This window comes from Carlito syrichta, unplaced genomic scaffold (genome assembly GCF_000164805.1).
Source record: "Carlito syrichta isolate Samal-C Ts95f unplaced genomic scaffold, Tarsius_syrichta-2.0.1 Scaffold314288, whole genome shotgun sequence".
Classification (NCBI taxonomy): Eukaryota; Metazoa; Chordata; class Mammalia; order Primates; family Tarsiidae; genus Carlito; species Carlito syrichta.
The window spans coordinates 436,727-457,581 of NW_007258384.1; the positions used below are offsets into that span (position 1 = coordinate 436,727).

At 40.8% G+C, this 20,855-nt stretch overlaps 1 pseudogene; it reads left to right on the plus strand.

The window, feature by feature from the left end:
• The first annotated feature begins 563 nt into the window (after nucleotides 1–563).
• Nucleotides 564–20,855, plus strand: part of LOC103273851 — a 147,428-nt pseudogene continuing 127,136 nt past the window's right edge.

Consider the following 20,855-nt stretch of genomic DNA (forward strand, 5'->3'; position numbering starts at 1 on the left):
AGAGGGCTCCAGGGTGGTTAAAAAACTGCCTAATGGCTGGAGGAAGAGGCTCAGGCAGAAGACCTAATACTTTGAGAGGAGCTCCTCAGAGGTCACTGGGGTGAGGGTCCCGCTTGAGGGTGAGCCTTTTGAAGAGATGCTTGCCCAGCCCAGCCTTGGACCCAGCCAGTCTACGAAGGTTGTTCAGGTGTTGCCCATCTCTTTGATGCGTTTTACTTCCTCATCTAGGAAGTGGTTCTCCAGGAAATCAAGAGATGGTGGGGGGTCCTGTGCCGGCAGCTCCCAGGACATGAAGATCCAAAAGGGCGTGGTTCAGGTTCTTCTCCAGGGCCATGGCGGCTTCCATGGTGTCCAGAGTTTTACCCCACTCATCATGAGATGGCTTCTGGATACCTTGGAAGAGGGTGCGGCTGCCCTGCTGGTTTTACACCATCGAGAGACCCTCACGACCTCGTGCTTCTCCTCGGCCAATTTGCGGAAGAAGCGGACCACGCCTTCCAGAGCCACATCATCGCGGTCGAAATAGAAGCTCAGAAAGAGGTAGGTGTGTAGGAGGCCTGCAGATGCAAAGTGACCAGGTGGTTGGCAGCTACCTCCACCTCGGTGGCATAATTCTGGTGAACCTGGAGCTCATGGTTGGTCGGCAAGAAGGAGCCGACGGCAAAAACAGTGTTCGCTGGTTCCAGAAACACTAGGTAGCCGACAAAGTGGTCTCAGACATTGTAAGTGGAGAGGAGATTGGAGGGCAGTGGGAGGCTGGAGGAGAGGGAATCCCCAGGTCGATTCCATCCAAACACTGTTGAAGCAAGAGACAGATCTGTGAGACAGTCGAATGTGCTGTCTGGAAAAGAATCTTAAAGTGACCAGTGTGTTTATTCAGTTGCATAGAAGTGATAAACCACATTCTTCTGGAGTTCTTCCTCTCTCTTTCTATGATGATACAGTGAGAAGGTAGTCATCTGCAAATCAGGAGGAGGCCTCTCACCAGACACTGGATCTACTGGCACCTTTAGTTTTCCTCAAAATCTAAACTGCATTATGTAAGTTAGAGATCATCTTTGAACATTTGCTTTGTTGGCCAATGCAAAACTAATTTTGTTGATACAAACGGTTGCAATGATGATACAATTATTTTTGGAGCCTGGGCCTCTAAGGACATCCAGGTGCCTGTGAATCACTTTATTGGCGTTAGACATCTGCTTTCTCCTCTGTCTGCCCAGAGCACATTTGCAATTTTATGCTACATTAATGGGTTTCTTGGCTAATTTTTCTTGAGCTCTATGCTGCAAAGGTTGCCATGATTCCTGAGCCTGAAAAAGCAGTTGACAAATCCACTAAGGTAAGGTACCACCCACACTGAAAACTATTTGTGAAGTGGAAACTCTCTCACAGTTTGTGATTCATTCAATGATGCTCTGACCAAAATGCTGTGTCACAGGTGAGTAGAGGATAAAGTGAGGAAAGATGGATAGGGAACATGCTCTATTTAACAATCAATGTATTAAGAGAGATGGGAGTCGGGGCATCCTAGGAGAGAATATAACTGTGCATTATATTCTTATGTGTTATATATATTATAGCTCTGGGTGGACTTGGTGAAATGATGAGGATTTAGTGGTTTTGGGTAGGCCCCGTGGATGTCTTAGTGCTAGAGGGAAGGTAAAGGTCATTTCAACATCCTACAAGGGAGAACAGAGGAGAGAGTGGACAGTTTTGTTCTATTGATGGTTTTAATCTAGGACCAAGCATGGTAGAGTATCTGATCACAGTTAAGATGATCGTGTCCTCAGAGGCATGAAAGTCACTTTCAAAATTTACTTTTACTTTAGTGGGAGCTTGAGTTTATTCTAGAAAATGCAGACAAGGATAAAATGGAGTATGATATATATTACAAGCTTTCCTGCGTCTCTAGCTTGCAGATGGCATATTGTGGGACTTTTTAGTCTCCATAACTGTGTGAGCCAATTCTTCACAACAAATTATCTATCTATCTATCTATCTATCTATCTATCTATCTATCTATCTATCTATCATCTATCTATCCATCCATCTCCTGTTTTGTTTCTTTGGAGAACCTTGACTAATACAGATTTAATGTTATGGACTGAATGTTTGTGCCCCTATCCCCAAACCCTACCATTAATATGTTGAAACCCTAATCTCCAATTTGATGGTAAATGGGACCTTTGGGTGGTAATTAGGTTATGATAATTAGGTTGAGCCCTTGTGAAAAGATGAATGCTCTTATATGAAGGGGTACAAGAGAACTTCTTCTCTCTCTCTTTCTATTATATGGTGATACAGTGAGAAGGTAGTCATCTGCAAATCAGGAGGAGGTCCCTCACCAGACACTGGATCTACTGGCACCTTTACCTTGGACTTCCCAGTCTTCCGAACTGTGAGACATAAAAGTTTGTTAGTTAAACCACCCAGTCTATGATATTCTGTTATAGCTACTACAAATGACTAAGACATCTCATTTAAGTATTCAACACTACTGACAGGGCAGGGGGTGGAGATGTTCCAGTATGGATCCAGACATAGATTCAGACCCGAATCTGAGTGCCACAGACAAAGAAATGCATTTGCAGAATGGTTCTAGTTGTTTTCTTTGGGTGAAAAAGTTCCAGGTGCCAGAGCAGGACGTAGAACCAGGTCTCAGATCCTAGTGTGCTCTACTTTCTGCCAAGCAGTAATGACTTTCTGTCTCTTGTGAGTTTCAGCCTTCCATTTCTGCACACCCAGATTCTCTCTCCCCCCCCTTATTTATATCTATATATGTCTATCATCTATCTATCTCTTTATCTGTCTATCTATCCATCCATTTATCCATCCACAGGAATAGGCATACCAGGCAAATTAATATTTTAAATAAGAAGTAAATTTACTGCTGGGCAGTAGCCAAATAGCTGTTGCTGGTGAAGCATTTCTTTAATTTGAGCTATATAAATTCAGGATTTGTTGATAATTTACCCAGAGCATAACATGAGCTATTTGTTGAGATGGAAATAATTAGTGAAAATTCAATAAAAGGAGACAGTTTCAATTTATTAAAAAAATAATTTAAGAATGTTAGACAACTTCAGACATTGATAAACTCACACAGTTAATGTCTGTTGCTGTGTATAAACAATTAATGCTCTAAATACTTTGTCGATTAAATCCAACTTAATAGGGTTTCAATTTGGAAACACTTTGGTGATTATTTGTTTGAGTAACTCTATATCATACTTGAGTAGAGTATGATATTAAGTGAAAATGAGCTCGAGAAAACAGGCTATTATTAGAAATGAAAATTAGAGCAGACTCAAGTCTTTATTATCAGAAAGTAGAGAAAGATAGCCTTAGGAGGCCAGGAAATAACACTATTTGGCCTCCAGGGAAGAAGAACAGGGAGAAAAGGCTGCTCTGTATTAACCCGCCCCCTCCAGGTCAGAGGAATTCTAATGTGAATGGATCTGAGTATACAGATATTTAATGAATCTGAGCACTTGCAGGTGGAGAATTTTGAGAAAAAAGGAAATAGGTTTAGATTCTAGGTCAGAATGAAAAGTTTTCCTTTTTGCTTTTTCTCTCTCTGCAAATTTGCTCTCCTTTCTCTTAAAACTACTTCCCTAAAAGGGGTGAGAGGCTGCCTCCCCTGAAAGCTGCTTTCTCTTCCCCTTCTCCACCTCCTGGGGCCTGTTGGTCAGAGTCAGACTCCTCATTTCTTCCTTGTTTTCCCTTGGCCTGTTTATCCTTGATTGGTCTTATCTGGTCATTCGAGTGGCAGTGATGGGGCAAAGATATGAGTCTAGAGGTAAAGGAAATGCATAAGACAGCATCTCTATTGACTTTGCCTCTAAATCCCATAGCTGCCAAGTATGCAAGAGAATCATAGAGCTTCCATGAAGGGTTCCACACTGGGATCTGGATTCAAAGCCTCACTTAGTGGTAAGGTGATATTTGCCTAGTCTTATGTTATATGTGTCTATCTATGTTGCATTAATTATCTATTGCTGAATAATAAGTTGTTACAAAAAAGTACTGTATTATCTCACATAGTTTTTGTGTATCAGAATCCAAGAGTCTTGGCTGGGTGTTTCTGGCTTGGGTCTCTCATGAAGTTGCAGTCATGAAATTGGCTGGAGCTGTGGTCATCTGACAGTTTGAAGGGCTGGAGGATACATTTCTAAGCTAGTCCTCTTACATGGCTTCTAACAGAAAACTTGTCTCAGCTTGTTGCTTGTTATTGCAGGAGTCTTAAATTCCATATCACCTCAACCTCTCTACAGGACTGTTTGAGTGTGTTCATGACATAGCAGCTGGTGTTTCTTCAGAGTGTTTCAAGAAAAAAAGAGGATCAGGCATGGTGGTTTATGCCTGTAATCCCAGCACTTTGGGAGGTTTAGGTGGGAGGATTGTTTGAGCACAGGAATTCAAGACCAGCCTGGGCTACATAGCAAGACCTTGTCTCTACCAAAAAAAAAAAATCAAAAAATTAACTGGGCGTGGTATTGTGTGCCTGTAATCCCAGTTGCTCAGGAGGCTGTGGTGGAAGGATCATCCAAGCCCAGGAGGTTGAAGTTGTGGTGAGATGTGATCATGCCACTGCACTCCAGCCTGGGTGACAGAGTGAGACCTGACTCGGAAAAAAAAAAAAAAAAAAAGATAGAGAGAGAGGTAGCAAGGAGGAAGCTGTGATACCTTTTGTAACCTAATCTCAGAAGTCATAATGCTATCAACTTCTGCCATATTTCTATTATTAGAACTGAATCATATTAGAATTTGAGCCTACACCCAGGGAGAGGGAAATTAGATTCCACCTTCTGAAGGGAGGAGTAGCAGAGAGTTTGTGGACATATTTTAAAACTCCCATACATTCTAAAGACTGCTAATACTCCCCAATATCTGTGTGTTTCCTGTTATTTTGAACACAAAACTGAATTGCATATCCTAACCCCTTTTCAATTAGGTGGAACCCTATGTTACTGACATTACGTCAATGCAATATGTGCAAAAGTGATTGGCTCACAGAAGTTCATGTTGACTTCTGTTCTTCATTTCTTTGCCTTGGTGACATTGTGACCTGGGAGACATGTTAAAGATAATTGCCTCCAAGTTCCTAGTATCACAAGCTGGAAGGGAGCTTACAGTGACAAGTGGAATTTCTGTTGATCGCAATGGTCTGTGGTCTGAGAAAGCAATGCACTTTTATCAACAAGATGCGGTTTCCTGGGCTTATCTTTTAAAGCAGCTAGATTTCTTTATTCTAATATAAAATATTCAACAGGGACTTGAAGTGATTTAGGGTATGTATATTAGTGTATGGAAAGTATGTATATTAGTGTATGGAAAGTATGTTATTTTTGTATGTTAGAGTGGAAAGTTATTTAAAATATATAGATCATAGCTTTTGGCAGTTATAATTTGGGGGTTGTTTTCTACTTTTTAATATTTGTTTGGGGTATTTCCAAAATTTTCTTATGCTTATCATATAATTTTTATTATCTTAAAAAAGCAAAATGTACATTTTATGAAGGAAATAAATCCTTGTCTCTGTTTTTTTTTTCACTACTATTGATGTTTTGTTTTCTTTTCTCTGACTTTGATGACTTATATTCTTCAGCTTTGTGGCATCCAGTCACCAAGATCCAGCAGGTTACTTTCCCAAGAAGGCTAATTACACACCCTTCTTGTTACTCACCACCTCTGCTGAGATTCTTCTAGACAGTAGGGATTAGAAATTGTAGGTGTCATAATGAGGGAGGGATGAGTGGAGGACCTGATGGGACTCTGGCAGCAGATACTGGCAGGAGAAAGAAGCCAGGGCCTGATGGACAGGGTGGGAAACATGACTGTACTATGAGAAGCAACTTTTTTCTTTTTGAGTTGGTGTCTTACTCTGTTGTCCAGGCTGGAGTGCAGTGGCATGCTCACGGCCACCTCATTCTCGACCTGCTAGGTTCAGGTGATCCTTCTGCCTCAGCCTTCCAAGTAGCTAGAACCATAGACATGCGCCACCACACCCAGCAATTTTTAAATTTATTGTACAGACGAGGTCTTGAGAAGTTGCCCAGGATGTTCTTGAACTCCTGGACTCAGGCAATCCTCTCGCCTTGGCCTCCCAAAATGCTGGGATTACAGGCTTGAGCCACTGCTCCCAGTGAGAAGTAACATTTTATGGCCAAAATTCAGTCTTGGTTTTGCTCTTGCATTTTGTAATTTATTACCTTTTTTTCAGTTCCACAAGTTTCTATCACATCTCTTCTTTCATCTTGACCTCTTCTATCCTGATGGCTCCCTGGTCATTTTTCCTCTAGGCCACGACTTCTATGTCTTTTTGAAGATACTAAGCAAATATATGCTAAATTTTTTCTTTTTCCCTTCATCACTTCCTACCTTTCCTTCTTTTGTCTTCCTTCCTTCCCTTCTCTTTTGTTTTTGAGAGTTATTTTTAGATATATAATCTTCTAGGTTTTCAGAAAACATTACCTTTTTCGTAAACTTAGGGATATTTTATGAATCATCTTACTTTTTTTGTTTGTTTCTGTATATTTTAATAGAAAAATATTTTTCTAGGTCAACAGATGATATGCTTGACTAAGAGGGCATCAAAGAGATTCAAAAAGAAATAATAAAAGTACCTGTCTTCTAAATGACCATCTCAACATGTGCCACAACATTCTATCAAGTAATCATAATGCCAAATACTGACATTGTCACAGGGGAATGCTCAGAGTATCCTGGGGGTAGTGAGGAACACTGCCTAGGGGCATCAGGGAAGCATTGAAAAGAAGGATAGTTTGGACCAAAATCTTGAAAAAAAGTATCACAATTAACTCAGTAGAATAGAAGAAAAAACAACATGTGCAAAGTTGGGGAGAGTGTAGAACGATGCCTGAGGGCAGGAGAGGAAGACAGAGAAGTGGACCAAAAGCCATCATGAAGGAACTCATAGACCATGCTGATGATTTGAGACTGTACAGTAGCTGGAAACTGCCAGGGGAAGTAGGAGTGTTGGTCATAACATCAATAAGGGTTCCTTATCTCAAACCAGGTGGAGTGGGGACCAAAGGGAGATCCAAATTTTACCTGTATGATGACCACTTGCATAACTAATCTTGAATTGTACCAAACATCTTTAAAATAAAAAAAATAAAATAAAAAGAAAGAAAGCAAAGAGCCACTGTCATGATTAATTGAGGGGAAGAAGTGAATTGTTCTGCATTTTGAAAAGCTCCTGGTGGCAAGATGGCAGCATAGAGAATGTAGCCAAAAGGTGGAACAAAACATGAAGTAGTTTCACATACTCTTTGAAGGACTCCTGGCAACTTGTGTGTCCATGGGCAAGATGCTACCAATAATTATGGAAAATATGTTTTCTTAGTCCTTCATTCAAAAGAATCCAATTAGCCATTTTCCTTCCTTCTCTTTAAAAATAAATCTTTCCATTATTTAAAGCATTTAAAATATCCCTAGATTATTCTTTCCAGTTAAAAACATATTTGATGTGTTTGTACCTAGTTTATAAGGCTGCCTTTGCCTTTAAGTAATCTGAAAGATCTACTCAGTGATTGAAGTGGTGACAAGTGTTTTGCTTCATTCTAAAACACTTCCATACTAATTTCTCCTCCTGTGTCTCCTAGTTCTGTTCTCTGAACTTTGGAGACATTAACATGCAGCTCAGTTTGTGTCTGTCGCCTTTTCTCTGCCTGCTGGGACGTGGGAAGGTGTGTCTGCCTGCCAGTCCCCTTTCCAGGGCCTTGTACTCTGGGCCCATCATGGCATCTGCCATGCTGTGTTTGTTCACTGAGCCTTTTGGCAGCTCCAGTTGCTTGTGAAAATAGGATGATGTATGTAAGACAAATGACTGCTGCCAAATGTCAGGGTTTGTGCTGTGTCAGTTGGCAGCAGGTGCTGTGCATTGAGCAGTAGCCACTGGAAGGTCGCTAACATGATGTTATGGCAATTTTGTTGGGTGGGGTAAGTCCTTTCTCCATTAACCCCTCTTTGTATAGGGGAGCAGAGACATCAAGAAAATAAAATTCTCTGCCTGTGTTCCTTGGCCCCTTAGGGAATCTATAGTTGATGTTAGGTCACGTCTCTCCTGTTGATAATCATTATTCTACAGGATGCCCAAAGGCAGCGGGAAGAGAAGCTTCTCTTTGAAATATAGAAGCAATGGAGTAAGGAGTAATCAATGGGGTGTAAGGTGTCCCAGAAATGTATTTCTTTAAAAAAACTTAAGAGGAATTTTATAGCATTAAGATTTTCTCTTAATTGTCTAGTGGATCTGTTTGCATCTTTATGACCTGTCTTAGTTTGGGGTGTCAACAAAATACCACAAACTGGGTGGTTTAAACAACAGAAATCGATTTTCTCACAGTCCTGTGGGCTGAAAGTCTAAGATTAATGTGTCAGAAAGTTTAGTTTCTCCTGAGACCATTCTCCATGACTTGCAGATTGCCACTTTCTCTCTGTGTCTTCATGTGGTCTTTCTTCTCCATGTGCAGAGAGAGAGAGAGAGAGAGAGAGAGAGAGAGAGAGAGAGAGAGAACATGCTCTGGTGTCTCTTCCCTTTCTTATAAGGACATCAGTCTTATGGAATTAGGACTCTACCCTTATGACCTCATTTAACTTTAATTGCCTCCATGAAGGCATCTCTCCAAATATTGTCACATTGAGGGTTAAGGCTTCAACATGTTACTTTTAGGAGAACACAATTTAGTCCACAACATGGCTAGACCAGATAAAAGAGCACAGGACTTGGCAGCCGTGAAGGCGAAGACTTGGAATTTGTGCTTGGATGCCAGGAGCAATTAAATCCCTAGGTATTCCATTGCAGCAACCCCAAGGACAGATTCTCTGCCTTTCTACCTCTATTCTTCACAAGGTTTTACCTAAGAGAGGATTCCCGGTTAGACCTTGGCAGGGCCAAAATAAAAGAGTTGCTGAGGACAGAGATGTGCCTTAGAAGACTCCAGGTAAAAATGCCAGGTAAGAGAAATTAGGGATTTTGAAAACTGAGGTCACCTTGGATGAAATTCATCATTCTTACAGTTCAAGGCAGTCCTCTTTCACATCTCTTGCTTCTTCCTGTTCTAGGTCTCTAACATTCTCCATAAACTCTGAGTGGTCTTCTGGGGCTCCATGGCTCACTCACACTCGTTTCTTTCTTCCTTTGCCTTATGGGGTAAAAGATCTTGCATTTTGTTTTACAATAAAATTTTTAAGAAAAATGTCAAAAAATCCATATAACTGATAGAATTGTTCTCAACTCTTGTGAAAGGAAATGTGTTTTGGTGCTACAGGAATACCTACACATTGGGTCAAGGGCAATGTTTTCCAAAGTGCATTTTGTGAAATTGGATCCTACAAAATGCTCTGGGAAAATATTTGGGGAAATATAGAATACTATTCCTTTTTGTAGAGATTCATATTGCCCAAGAGCAAAAACTTGAGAAATATTACAAAAACAAAACACACAGAAAAATAAAGCCTGTTTAATTTAGTTTAACTCAGAATTACCTAAAGCTATGTGAGCAAATGAACTCCTTTTTTAAAAGCAGAACACTGTTGGGAAAATGCTTTTCTAGCTTCCTTGTGGACATATTAGGAATTGTGGATGACATAAAAAAAAATCCCAAGAAGGAGTTCTTATGGTCAAATCATTTATTTTCCTCCAGAGGAGCCCTGAACAATCCCAGAAAGATGAAAAACCTATCTTCATCTTAAACATTGCTTGAAACTTTCCTTAGTAACCCCATTCCACTGTCTTCATCATAACCTTCTTCCACATATTGACTCTTGTTTGAAAGCTTTTCTTTTCACTTTGTCCTAAACTTAGAAAATGAACATCTGGTCCCAATTAAGCTACTGGGAAAGAGACTTTTGTGTAATTGAAATTGAAAGCCATGATTTTTGTGGCTACTCAGGTTTCTTTGCCTATTCCAAACCAAGCTGGATCCTAGCCTTTCTTCAGTGACCATGTTTTGTGTGTTTTTTTCTGTGTTTCCCTAATGTTTCCTGTCTGTTTCCTTATCTACAAATTGGGGCAGTTAGTACTATCAGCCTTACTTATCTCCAAGGTTGGTGACAAAGATTAATAAGATAAAGTAAACAGGCATTGTTTATTTGGAAAAGAACTATGAAAAGTGTGAGGTGGTATTATTACTTTAAGAAATTTACCATACACACCAAAACCCAGGAGTACTGTAATGTCAAATGCAAACCTTGAGCCTGATTCCTGGAGCACAGGGAGGACAGTGTGTGCTGGATAAGGCAGGATTCTGGAAGACAGGGTAGAAGGTCTACACTGGGAACTGGCCAGCAGCCCATTCATAGGAGTTGGTTTTGCTAAAATCTTAAGGGTACAGAGGCAATCTAAAATGACTTTAGACTTTAGGTCCTAAGGGAACTAAAAAAAGAAGATAGGCATTCTTTTGCTTTATCGTTGGAAAACAAGATAGTTTTGGTAAATTGGGGAAAATACTGCCATACCAGTGACAGCTGAGTTGGCCTGAGTAAGCCTTATCCCAGGTACCCAGAACACATGCGAAGAGCAGCTCAATACCACCATGTTACTTGCCATCACAGTCTTATTTCTATGAAATCCCAAGGGATTCCCTGAAATAAACAGTCTGGGAGAGGATTTGCTTGGGGTTGTAAATCCTATAATAGCACATGGGAAAAAGAGCTAATGAAGAATAATCATTTGTGTTAATTGTGATGCAGATTTTTCTGGTCAGCCTGGGCTTTGAGAGTATCAGCTCAATGGGTCAGCCAGCAAAGCCCCAGAGAGTGGCGTCAAGGGGCTGGTAAGCCTACCCCCAGAGGTGTCAACTCTAATGGGCTGGCAAGCCAAGCCCTGAGAGGTTGTGATTAGGTGGGCAGGCAAGCCTAGCCCCCAGAGTGTTGGCTCTAATAGGCTGGCAAGCCAAACCCTGAGATAGTTGTTGGTTCGGTGGGCTGGCAAGCCTAGCCCCAGGGTGTCTCAGTTTCAGATTCTCGCCTTCTTCTAGCAGCTCTCCTTGGTCAGCTGACTCCTGGCGATCTTCTGCAGCTCTTCAGATTGCAGCTCTTCAGAGCTGAGGTTCTTGTCTCATGCCCAGGAAGAATGAGGGACACAGACAGCTGGAAAGTGAGAAAGCAGGATTTACTGAGAGGGCAGAGAAGCCCCCACAGTGGGAAAAGACCCTAAGTGGTTTTCAGGACTGAAAATCTGGTGCTTATAAAGACCTAAGTCCAAGCCGTTTGGCTAGCACTAGCTGTGAGCTGTAGCTATTCTGATTGGTCAGTATTAAGGACCAATTGGCAGGAGGTAAGGGCCTAATGGTGAGCTGATTGGTTGCTTTTCAATCCAGCAGTGAGTACTTAAGCTCTAGCTTAAGGGAGCTTGTTTACCAATGCTGAGCCTGAGAGGCCTGCTGGGAATTCACTACATTGTTACCAGAGGACCCTCTTGTCTGTCTACCTAGTCTTTTTCTAGCTATCTCCTGTCTCAATTGGACCCTGCTTTGAACTCCAACCTTTACTCTGGTCCAGGGAAATGCAGATTATAAATCTAAAACTGACACTACTTATTTCTGTGTCTATATCTGCATCTATCTATGTATCTATTCCTGTATCTGTATCTAGATCTCTATCTCTCTATGTCTGTGTAATCCGTATCTATATCTATATCTGTGCATGTGTGTATGTGAATATTTGTACATATCATGCCCCTATGATAATAACCTGAAAAAGAGATGAGCTAATGAAGCAACCAAGAGTTATGATTTGTGGCAATTCCTCATCCATTTTTCCTTTTTAATGCTTTATGCTCTAGCACATCAGCACTTATTTTCAGAGTAATTGACATATCTGTTAAAATAAGTTAACATCCCTTTTATTTGCATAATGTTCAGGAGCGTTTGCTCTGGAGTTATACAGTCCAGGTTCAAATCTCAGTTCTACTCACTAGTTGTGTGAGTTTGGGCAAAGTGATTAATCTCTCTAATCATTAGTTTCCTTGTCTATAAAATGGATACATAATAATTCAAAGACAAAAATACAGCAGTGTTCTGAGGAATGCAGAGGAGGGGAATTGACTGTGATGAGTCATGTGGAAGGTACTCTTGGACTGCTTGGTCTCAGGAGATAGTGAAGGGAAGGAGGAGAAATAAGGGAAGGGAGGCTGGAGCCAGATCAGAGAGGACTTAAGATGCCATCCTGAAAGGTTTGCATAAACTTTGAGCAATCTTAATATGTGTGTACTCTTCATTACAGAGTTGAAGCTGCCTAAACTTTCACAATCTGTTTCTATTTTCTGACTGAGTACCTACCTAGGAGGATAGGTTCATTATTTACACTGTAATAGAGTAATACACTGTTTACCCAGTAATGTGCGGTTCAAGTCACCCAGCATAACTGTGATACAGCAGGAGTTTTAGAAAACAGCTGTCCCCAGGTCGCTGCATCTTTCCATGGCAAGAGGGCCATGAAGCTTCCTGAGTGCTCATTCATTCACCCTTCTTCCCACCACCACCAATTCATTCACTCATCCATGCAACAAATACTCTCTACTCTGTGTCAGGCCCTGTCTGGGAGTACTGGGGATATAGATATAAGTAAAATATAATACTCGCCCCCAGTGAGTGCATAGCCTAGTTGGGAGATGTACATACAAGCACACACGTTGCAAGCCAGAGGTCCAAGTACTTGAGGAGAAGTCAGGATAGAGTTATGGGGCCTCTGAGAGAATCTAAGGAGAGATCACTGAAGGGGACATTTCAGCTGGGGCCTGAGGGGTGAATAGAAGTTGCATGTGACTGGCGTCTTAAATGTGAACTGCATGTAAAATAATACATTTTATGTAGTTGTACTGACTTTATTTTCATGGCAAAGGAGAGAAAGCAGCTTATATTTGCTTAGGGCTCGCAGTGCCAGGAATTCCACTAGGTGATTTTAAAACACACTTTGCATTTTACTCTCAGTCCACTGTAAGGCAAGCGCTATTCTTATTCTCTTTTTACTAATGAGGAAACTGAGGTCCAGAGATGACAAATAAATTTACTCAAGATCTCACAGTTAAAACAGATGGGTTTAGAAGGAAATATTGCGGTTTTAGGCTTTTTATATGGGTTTAGATAGATAATCAATACACTGATAGTAATATAATAAATTATTGACAATAAACTATAACAATAGTGAGGGTTTACTGAGCAATTTATAATATATATTAGCCATGGTTCTCAGCACTATATACACATACACATATATATTAAACTTACCCTGAAAGTAGGTGCGATTATGATCATCTTCACATTACAAATGAGGGCACTGAGGCACAGAGAGTTGAAATAACTTGTATGATGTTGTTCAGTGACACAGAGTCAGGACTTGAACCCAGGCAGTGTAGATCCAGGACACAGGAAACAATCTAGGCAGGATTTGGGGAGCCCAAAGCTGATCTCACTCTATCTGCCCTTCCTGCTCCAGTTTACACTTATTTTACTAACTGATGGAAAATTGCAATGCAGGTCAAATTAATTCAGAATATATACACAGGGATGTTTTGTGGACAGAGATAAGGCATAAGAGTACAACCTGGGGATTGTACTGGATAAATTGGTGCTGGTAACTGCGACTGTGATGATATACCATAACAATAGGGCTGATGGGGTTTATGGACATAAAAGCATCTTGGATGTTTTTGTTTCCTATCAGCTGCCTCTCTGAGTTCCTGCCCCAATGTCAGTCCAGAGGCAGGGTGAGGGACAAGTGTCCTAGCTCACCATATACTGGGAATCATTCTGTACCAAGGAATGTGGACTCACATGCTGGTGCACAGACCATTTAAATCAGAATTACACATGGGGAGCTCAGACCGCTGTCTAGACTGAATCTTGCGAGTGAGTCTGGGGCTCAGCCTGGTTTGAAAAGCACTGAATCTAGAGCAGTGCTTTTCTAACTTTAATGTGCCCATGAATCACCTTGGGATCTTGATAAAGCACAGACCCAGTTGGTCTGGGGTGGGGTCCATGACTCTACATTTCTAAAAGTTCCTAGGCAATGCCGCTGCCACTGGTCCAAAGACCACCCTGGAGAAGCATAGACAACTCATTATAGATGTATGGTAGGTATGTGGCACTACTACTGATTAACAAGGGGGCAGCCGAGAGAGAAGCTGATAAGAGGAAGGAGATGGAAGAAGAGCGGATCAACTGGTATGAGTTAAAATCAAGGCATCCTGCTGGCTTCCCTAACCCATAATAGTCTCCAGAGCTGTTGGAAAGAATGGGATAATAATTGATGTTTTGCAAAGATAGTCATTGTCCTCTGGATATACATTGAACAAATTAGGAAAGTGTAAAATAGATGGTAAAAATATTTCCTTCAAGCATTGTTAAATTAAAAACAGCATAGGAGTTGCAGGTAGTGAACATCTGTTATAGAGAAAAACATATTTCTGTCAATTTCCCAAAGGATTTGGTAAATAAAGCATTATCTGAACTTGTAAAGCCATTTCCTAAGCTCTTGGGGTGCCATGGGTTCTTCTGTATTGAGATAAAATTCCAGGAAAACAACAGATGTTTCTCAATTTGTTGTTGTCCCAGCCCTCCTCCCACTGTGTCATCCATTGCTTTGGAAGATGGTGGGCTCAGAATTGTTCAGTGTCTGAACAGAGTCAACTATTATGAAATCCTCTGGTAACAGGGCCAGAGTCAAGATTTCTGAGACATAAAAAGTTCTTTGAATTTTTAGAGAATGAGGAGGAATTCAGGATGATGTAAGAACTTGATTTGCCCCCAGTGGGATATGGGATAAAGTTTGATTTTTTAGTGGAAGAAGGATTCTCAAGAAGGACACAAAATCTTAGATCCCAGTAGAAACTTGAGAAAGGATCAGGTCCTCTCTACCCTAGGATGAGCATTGGTTCTGACACTTTGTGAGCATTCAGTTAGTTGTTGACATTATTACATAGTTTTTAATGACATTTTTGTTCTTGTGTTGAGTTTGAATCTAATTTCTATTACATACTGGCTGTGGTAAGCCTTATCTTTATCTTTTGGAAAATGGGAATGTCAATATCACACAAATAATACATATATTTTTTGTGACGAGCACGAAATGCAATTAATTCAAGAGTCTACAAACTCCAGATTGAGTTTGATGACACTGCAGAGCATCCTCTTTATGATTGTAGCCTGAAGAGACAACCAATCCTCTTTGCCCAATATGCCACGTATGGTAGAGATGGGGAAGGGGTGACAGGCAGTGTCCAGAGTGAAAACCTTTGCATCCTCCCTCCCAGATCTCTTGCAATTCTAGAGTGGTATAGGTGAGTGTCTGAAAGTTGCCCAAGCTCCCAAGAAGGATTAATAGGTGGTGGACCTGCTCTGCAGTAAGAACAAAAATCATCAGTGATGTAGGTAGCTCCAGTGAGTTGAGTGGAGTTGGGACTAGAATATTTTAGCAATGACTATAGTGGGGACAGATGCTGGTGAGCAAAAACCCAACAGGATATGTCACAGGGTTATAAGTGTGACATATGATGGAGTTAGATGGAGGAGGAGACAAGGGCCCTTCACTACATGGTAAGCTCCCCATGCTCCAGGTACTAAGCTCACTTCCAAAGAGGGAAGGAAAAAGAGGCCTGGTGGTGAGTGGGATAAAATGTTATATTGACATATTGACTATCTATCCCACGGAGAGCCTGAGGAAAAGTCCAGAAGGGAAAGATTTATCTTGAAATGGAAAAGTGTAAATCTTCTCAACCAGTGAAAATTGGAGTTTGAGAACAAAATAAAAAGTTTTGTTTTTATATACTCTAGCTGATGACTCTGAATTTTGTACCTGTTGCTCTAGACTTTGGTAGACTATGAAAAAGTAAGTGCTAAATAAATGTCCCTCTGGATCCAATAAATCTTAACCAAACTCCTTGTAAGTACATCCACTATTCTAAGATGCTAGAGAGATAGCAGCAAGTGAAATAAGTAACTGCCCCCTTGGGCAGGAGGGATAGAGTGTAAACAGATACATATATGTTGGCTGTTACATTCTATGAAGAAAAGTCACATAAGGAGGGTAAAGGGATATGTACACGACCTGTATCTGTACTGTGGTGTGTGTATATGTGTGTACATTGCATGTTTTCTTGTATAATTTTATATTCACTGGTCTGGAAAGAGCTCACAGATTAGGTAGAGCTTAACCTAACTGCAGTGAAGGAGAAGCCAATAACTCTCAACAGTATTCTAGGCAGAAAAAAACAGAAAGTGCAAAGTCCCTGAGGTCTGAGCATACTTGATTGAACGGCTATAAATCCTTCTAAAAATATCACGAATCTTCTCTTTTTAGATTGTATTGTTTGGTTTTGGCTGTTTTTGAACGTTGTATGTTTTCCTAGGTGACTTGCTTTTTTTAAAGCCTTGCTTAGAATTAGCTTTTGAGATTTTTTTCATGTTTACCTATTCCTGTAGTTCACTGATTTCCCCTGTTGCATTCTAGCTGATCAAATGAACATACCACCATTTATTCATTCTGTTGTGATGAACTTTGGGGGTGGATTACTAGTGTGTTTCATTTTTTGGACAATGCTGCTGAAAACATTCTTGCACATGTTTCATGAAAAATTTATCTTTAAGGCCATGCGTGACCCATCATGACACACACAGAAAATGATAGCACTTGTCCACCACATGGGAGTAAGTTGGAGGGGGTTTTGTGGGTGTCCATTGGTCTTGATCAAAATTATTTTTATATTACATAATTATATTATGAAACTGAATTTGTATAATACGTCCGCATGGATTCTTTTTGCATTTTAAAAAGAGAAACCTGAGCTTTCTTTTTTGAACATACTTTTTTAAAAATGAGGTTTTATTCTTGAAACAGTTACATGCAATTTCTGGTTAAGATTTGAAATGAAAATCTTTAAAAATTCTTGATAGTCACCATTAATGAAAACATTACTCTCAAGGAAGGTAATACAAAAGTTAAAACCATTTAATAACAATCCTAAAGTGATTTTTAAAGAATTGAACAGTTCTTTTCTTTCATTGATAAATGTTAAGTTGAAAATACCTTGATAATGCAACTCAATTTCAGGTCCAATAAAAATGTTTTATACCAACTATTACAAAATAATGAGGAAACTCTAACTTGCTAAGCAGGCTTGCATGACTAGGGTAGTCATCCTATGGATGTCATAAAAGGGAACGTCAGCTGAAAACTGCTGGTTGCATCCAGTTTAGACCTCTCACTAAAGCTCCATCTCCCAGGAGTCCTGCCTGACTTGCTTAGCCCTTGGCTCCAGAAATATCACTTCTCAATTTTTGTATGCTTTGAGCAGAGCTACCCAACCAGTGTTTGGGAAGGAGATCATGGTTGTGCAAAGGGACGAGTGTTTATTGGAGGACTACCTTTTTTATGCAGCACAAGAGGTAGATTTCTAAGTGGAAGAGGACTTCTTTCCTGAATGTAGTGGTGTGAATGGGATTTCATTCAATGGACTCCCAGCCTACTGAGTATCCCAGTAAATCCAGGCCTCCTCTACTTCAGTGTCCATTGAGAAGCTGGCAAAGGCCATGTCCAGGACATGCCACTGATTAGAAAGCTTGGCTCACACTGAAATCATCTGGATCTTTTAAACAGTACTGATGTCTGGGTCTTACCCCTGGAGATTCTGATGTAGTTGTCTGAGTACAACCTGGGCATCAAGATTTCTAAAAACATACCAGGTGATTGTGATGCATTTATTTTGTTTTTTGAGTTGGAGTCTCACTCTGTCGCCAGACTGGAGTGCAGTGGTCGCTCCCGGCCACCGCAGCCTTGCCTGCTGGGCTCCGGTGATCCTTCCTCCTCAGCCTTCCGAGTAACCGGAATTACAGGTGCGCACTACCACGCCCAGCTGATTTTTTGATTTATTGTAGAGGTGAGGTCTTGCTGCCCAGGCGGGTCTCGAACCCGCGGGCTCAGGCAATCCACTCACCTCAGCCTCCCAAAGGCGTGGGATTACAGGCTGAGTCACAGAGCCCGCTGTGATGCATTTTTAACTCCACTTGGGAACACCTAATTGTTTACAAGTGGTTGTACCTACATGCCTGCAGTGCCTCTGAGTCTCTGGTAATTGCTTTCCATCTTGCTGCTATGCTGGGTATTTCACCAACTTGATGGTTGTGAAATGGTCTCATTGTGATTTTAACTTGCATTGCCTTGTCTGTTAATGAATTTCAGCATATTTTCATATATTTGGTGGCCTTCCTTGTCTCCTCTTCTGTGAAGTACCTGTTCAGGTCTTCTGTTCATTTTTTATTAGGTTGGTTTTGCCTTTTTCTTATCAATTTATAGGCATCCTTTTATTCTGGATAGTAATCCTTGGTCAGTTACAAATATATTCTTCTAGGTTGTACCTGTCTTTTCAATTTGTATAGTGCCATGATGAACAGAAAAAAAACATGAACTTTAATGTATTTGAATTTATTATAGCTTTAAAAAAGTTTGGTCTATTTTTGTCTTTTTAAATAATTTTTTTCCTATCCTGAGGTCATATTTTTATGTTTTCTTCTAAAATACTTTTTTTTTTGAGTTGGAATCTCACTCAGTCACCCAGACTGGAGTGCAGTGGCCGCTCCCGGCCACCGCAGCCTCGACCTGCTGGGCTCCGGCGATCCTTCCACCTCAGCCTTCTAAGTAGCCGGAACTACAGGTGCATGCTAACACACCTGGCTCATTTTTGATTTATTGTAGAGATGAGGTTTCGCCAGTTTGCCAGAGCTGATCTTAAATCCACGGGCTCAGGCAAACCACTCACCTCAGTCTCCCAAAGTGCTGGGACTACAGGCTGAGCCATTGAGTCCGGCCTAAAAACAACCTCATCTCTACAATAAATAAAAAATGAGCCAGGTGTGTTAGCATGCACCTGTAGTTCTGGCTACTTAGAAGGCTGAGGTGGAAGGATTGCAGGAGCCCAGCAGGTCGAGACTGAGGCGACCATTAGAGTGCCACTGCACTCCAGCCTGAGAGACAGAGTAAGACTCCAATTTTTTAAAAAAGTTTTGTTTTTATATTTAAGTGCTTAATTTATTTCTGTCTGTAGTCATTTTTTGTGTATCTTGAGGTAGAACTCTATTTTCATTCTTTTCTCATAGGGATCACCATCTGTCCCAGCACCATTTTAAACTTTTTAATTTTCCCTCCCAGATCAGCAGTAGCCAGTCTCTCAAGTCAGGTGATAGGCTACTGCATGTCAATTTCACAGCACACATTGTTGGGATTCAGAGAGGGTGAGTGTAGATGGATGGATGGGGAGGGGTGCAGCACCTCCAGAGCTGGTGTGCTGGAGGTGCGTGCTGGTAACCAGAGATCCAAGTAATGCAAAGAATTGCAACACACCAAGAGGTGAAAAAAAGAAAACATTTATTTAAGAAAGGTTCACTTCCCACAGACAGGAAGCAGGCTTACACTCTAGATGAGTGTGACCCCGTAGCCCCCGAATCCCTGGCTTAAATCCTTTCCCCTGGAGATGTTGCAGTCAGGTAGACATGACTGCCCTGACTTCCTTGTTGACCACTTGTGGATCTCTTGAAGACCCTGAGAGGGGTCCTGGTCACCATGCACTGAGCATACAATGGGTCAATACTGGTCATGCTTGAGGAGTCTGGGTTTCTAAAAAAGACAAAGTCAGCAACGTTACTCTTTACCTAGAGTATATATTTCTCCAGGACACAGCCTCTACTTTCTCATTGTGTTAGGGTTTAGGAACAAGATAAAAAATGACTTCCCACTCTCGGGGTGTCCTTTCATACTTGATTCAAATTTGTGCCTCAGAAAAATTATACATACTATTAGCTATCAGCTACAGAGCACTATTCTAGTCTTCATAACAGTCATGTGAAGACATTAAAAAGTATTTTTTAAAGGATATTATTTATAAATTATTTTAAAAACATCATTTATAAATAGTGATCATATTCATTTTGCAGATGGAGAAACAGGCTCAGAAAGGTCAAGTCACTTGTTCAAGGTCACACAGTCAGTGTTCAAATGTAGACAGGCTTCAGAGTCAATGCCTTAACCACTGTGATTTACTGCTTTTCTAAATAAATGCACATTCTGAAACTTTATGGTTTCTCATTATACTTTATTACTCATTAATGCCTTCACTGTATTGATAAATTACATATAAGTTTAAATATACAAATTAAGCAGCACAGGAAAAATGATTTATAAATGATGCCCTTTAAAAAAACCACTCTAGAATTGCCTGAGCCCGCGGGTTCGAGACCCGCTTGGGCAGCGAGACCTCATCTCTACAATAAATCAAAAAATCAGCCGGGCGTGGTGGCGCATGCCTGTAATTCCAGCTACTCGGAAGGCTGAGGCGGAAGGATCACCAGAGCCCAGCACGCCGAGGCTGCAGTGGCCGGAAGCGGCCACTGCACTCCAGTCTGGGCGACAGAGTGAGACTCCAACTCAAAAAAAAAAAAAAAATAAAAATAAAAAAAATAAATAAATATGAAGTTTGAATTTGAACTCAAGGTTTTTGATTCCATTGCCCACATTTTAAGCAGCTTCTGATCATATGCATGGTACCATCAATGAAGTGCAGGGTGAAAGTGACAAGGACTTTTCCTTTGCCCTCTCAATATATAGGAAAAATGATTCAGAAGAAAATCCATAATGAAGGAAGATCAGGCTGAATCAATGGAGATTTATTATTTTCCAATGATTTTACCTCTTGTCCTTTGGGTAGCAAATCATAGCAATCAAGGAGTAAGCATTATACTCCATTTACCCATGGTAGTGTCGGTGATGGAAGACTTACAGGAAGAAATAATTTGGTAGGTTTTTTTTTTCAGAACCCAGAAAGGATCAACCTTCAGAAAGAA